General features: G+C 46.1%; 1 long non-coding RNA gene across 1 annotated transcript; it reads right to left on the bottom strand.

Moving 5' to 3' along the window:
* Positions 1 to 333: 333 nt before the first annotated feature.
* LOC140687649 (uncharacterized) lies at positions 334 to 3,706 on the bottom strand. Its single transcript, XR_012062053.1, has 2 exons — positions 3,631 to 3,706; positions 334 to 779 (listed from the first exon to the last, which is right to left on the bottom strand). It is a non-coding gene; the product is annotated as an uncharacterized lncRNA (long non-coding RNA).
* Between the last annotated feature and the right edge of the window lie 237 nt (positions 3,707 to 3,943).

Here is a 3,943-nt window from a genome sequence, read left to right as displayed (position 1 = left end):
TTAAGCAGCCCCAGCACACTTCCTCTTCTGTCTCACTGGTCAACATGGGATCACGGGTTCTCTCCTGGGCCAGTCCCTGGCAAGGGGAAAAGATTACTGCACCTTTTTGAGCCATTCTCTAGAGCTGCCATTTGTTCCCTACGCACAACTGGGGTTCTTTCACGAAGGAAGATGCGGGGAACGGCTGGGGAGATGTGGAATGTGTCCTCAGACATGAGAAAGGCTCCAAAGGGTACGAGGGAAGGAAGGAGGGAAACAAACAGCCAGCAGCAATGGGAAGGAGGAGGAAGGAGACAAGACAGAAATATTTACACAAAAATGCAAAGTCCTAGCTTGTAGAAAAATTTTAAACTGGATTTATGTTACAACTAAATCATATCATCATGATACTGTGGCTTAATAGTTGTCAAACTTTTTGAGGCAAACAAATTTTATGTCAAATAAATAAACTCTTGTTTCTGTTTTCATTCTGTGGGTCAGTATAAGTCCAAAGACAATCTATTGTACCACAGACTTTTTGGCTTAATCCTGGTTTGCTCTTGGGAAAAATGCTCCCTGCCTTTTTAGACTGAAGACAAGCACTTTCTCTGGAGATTGAGAGACAAACAGAGTTAAAAAATAAACTTCTGCAAATGTAATTTTTTTTCAAAGGAGCAGTCTCTCCCGAGCCCTCAACGTGTGGCGTCCTTGTTGAAGTCCTCCCCAGATTCTCGGGCAGTGTTGGTGGAATCTCAGCAGCTACGTTCTGGAAAGACTGACAAGCCTCCTTTTCATGGTGCCTGTGTCGGAAGAAGGGCAAGACAAGAGATGACATTGGAAGTTGTGCCCCAGAAACCAAGGGGCAGAAGTGTGCGATCGCACCACTCCCAGAACATCTAAAAGCAGAGGGGGCTCAGCCAGGCACTGGGTGCTGACGTGTGGGCTTGTTCTCACCTTCCTGCTGTCGGGTGGATCCACGTCTGTTTCAGTGGTTTTGAAATGAAACTCACCTGGGTGTGTGTGGTTTGGCTTCATTCTTCAGGTTTAGGAGCTCCCCAAGATCAGACTGAAACCCTCAAACCCGTGCCTCGTAAGACACTGGCCCTTGTAATGTACTGTAGTGTAACGTGTGCTTCAAATTCACATCACCTGAAACAGGTGGACTCTCACGTCCAGCAGGACCCGCCTCCTAGCCAGAGACCCCTGGAGCCCTGAGCTGACAAGACAGCCTTGTGTCTAGCACTGACTCAGAATGAAGACAGCTTGGGTGCCAGACAAAACTCCATTTACTCCAGACCTTGCCCTTTAAACCATCTCCAATACACAAAGATGATGTAAATTCTTCAAATTCACGCCCAAATGAAATCATTATAACTAAATACACATATATAAATACACAACATTCCTATATACGTATGTATGTCCTCACATACATGCTTATAAGTGCATGTGTATGTGCACCGTTCTGAATCTTGCTTTTTCACTTAATGATATGACTTGCAGAACTTTCCATATGATCATATTTAGATCTGCCTCATTCTGTTTAATAGCTGCAAAATATTCCATAGTATGTACATGCTGTAATTTATCTAGTCTTCCATTTAGGAAATAGGAGTTTTCCCCTCCTTCCTCCGCTTTTTTTGGCCTTACAAATAATACTGCAATAAACAGACATAGACATAGGTATCTACAGATAGATGACAGATAGGTAGATAGGTAGGTAGGTAGATAGATAGATAGATAGATAGATAGATAGATAGATAGATAGATTGATTGATAGATAGATAGATAGATGTTTACTTAAAAACACACATCCATGGCGTATATGGATTTGCCTGGAAAAGAGTATATGCATTTTAAACTTTGACAGATATTGTCCACCAAAATTACTGTACAAATTTACCCTCCCAGCAGCACTGCAGGAGACTTTCAGGTAAACCTCACCAAAACTGGACTTTATCAAACCTTGTTCGGTGCCATTGTTAAATGGATGGCCATTCATATCGCACTGCCATTTTAATTTGCATGTCTTTAATACGTGTTGTCTCAGAGTCCTCCTAAACTATCCTTATTTCTTTTTATTTATGTTTTCTGTTCTGCAGTAGTGATTTCCACTAATCTGTCTTCTAGCTCACTGATCTGTTCTTCTGCCTCACTTATTCTATTCTTGGTTCCTTCTAGTGTGTTATTCACTTCAGTGATTTTATTCTTCAGCTCTGTTTGGGTGTTCTTTATACTTTCCAACTCCTTGCTAAAAACTTCACTCTGTGCATCTATACTCCTCTTCAGTTTTCTGAACGTCTTTGCCATCATTACTTTAAACTCTTTCTCAGATAGATTGCCTGTCTCCTCATCACTTATTTGTTCTTCTGGGATTTTACCTTCTGCCTTAGCCTGGAAGATATTCCTCTGCTGCCTCATGCTGTTTATCTTTCTGTTTGTATTTTTAGGTAGGTGAGTTATGTTTCTCGACCTTAGAGAGGTGGCCCTCTGTGGGAGACATCCTATGGGTCCCAGCAGTGCACTCCTCTCCTGCCAAACAAGGGCCAGTGTTCAGCAGGTCCCAGTGTAGAGTCTGGCCTGTGTGTGTGGGCTCCTTCCACAGGCTTTGGGATTATTATTTTCTTATTTCTAGTATCTGCCCTGGTGGATGAGGCTGGACTAGAGGCTTATGCAGGTTTCCTGGGAGGAGGAGCCAGTGCCTGCCCACTGCTGCGTGGAGCTCGGTCCTGGACCTCTGGTGGGTAGAGCCCACCAGTATCTAGAGGCATCTGTGGCTCAGGAAGTCTGCTGATGAGTGGGGTTGTGTTCCCGCCCTGTATGTTTGTCCCTACAGGCTGTTGGGTGGGGCTAGGTCTTGGGGCTAATGATCCAATCACGATGTCAGTTTCTGGGAAAACTCAAGTAGATGAACACTCCCAGAACGTCCGCCATGAGCTTTTATGTCCCTGGGTGAGCCGCAGCCATCACCCACGTCACCAGGAGAACTTCAGAAACCAGCAGGTAAGCCTGGGCCAGGTTCCTATGAAATCACTCCCGCTGGCCCTGGACTGGCGCACACGAGATTCTGTGTACGCTTCCCAAGAGAGTGAAGTTTGTTTCCCCTAGTCCTGCGGGGCTCTTGGAGCTAAGCCCAAGATGTCCTGGGGGGTCCTACTCCTCCCGACGCCAGAGCCCTGGGCTGGGGCACCTGACGTGGGGCTCAGAGCTCTCACTCCTGTGGGAGGGCCTCCGCGACTTCGTCATCCTTCAGCTTGTGGGCCGCCCACCCAGCGGGCGTGGGGCCCGCTTATAGCACAAGCACGCCCCTCCTACTATTCTGCTGTTGTTCTCTCTACATTTCCAGTTGAAGAAGATCTTTTTTGCTAGGTTCCAGTCTTTTTTTGGTGGTTATTTAGCAGTCAGTTTTGTTGTAGTCACGAGGAGACGCGAGCTCATGGGCCTACCACTCCACCATCTTGACCGGAAATCCCTCTAATTTTACATTTTAAAGGAACAATGGATGTGGGAAAACAGTAAGCAATAGTGCAGAAATTTACCTCTTGTTGGGTGAACAGAGAGGACTCCAGAGTTCATTCATATTGAAACCAGTGTGGGAGGGTGAGAATTCAAGAGCTGACAAGGGACCCTAAAGACCCCCTGGTCTAATACCTTTTTTCTATCCTGAAGAAAGCAGAGGTCACTCAGCAAATGAATGGATGAGTCCCAGTGACAGGCCAGGTCCCCCCATTCTTAGTCCAGAACTCCCTACCCTACAACATTCCTTCTCTTATAGAAACTAATGGATTGTTTACAATGTGCTTAGAAACCTGCAGTCTGTGGCAGGACAAAGCCCCGCTTTCTTTGAGGCCGAACCCACAGCACCTTTCTGGAGGGACTTGTGGGCCTGCACCCCTGGGCCAGCCTGGTGCTTGGGGTAGTCCATGACCCAGGGCAGTTTCACAACAGTAAACACTACCATTCA

The sequence above is a fragment of the Vicugna pacos genome, chromosome 20 (genome assembly GCF_048564905.1).
Source record: "Vicugna pacos chromosome 20, VicPac4, whole genome shotgun sequence".
NCBI classification, from domain to species: domain Eukaryota; kingdom Metazoa; phylum Chordata; class Mammalia; order Artiodactyla; family Camelidae; genus Vicugna; species Vicugna pacos.
This window is presented reverse-complemented; position numbering and strand designations above follow the sequence as displayed.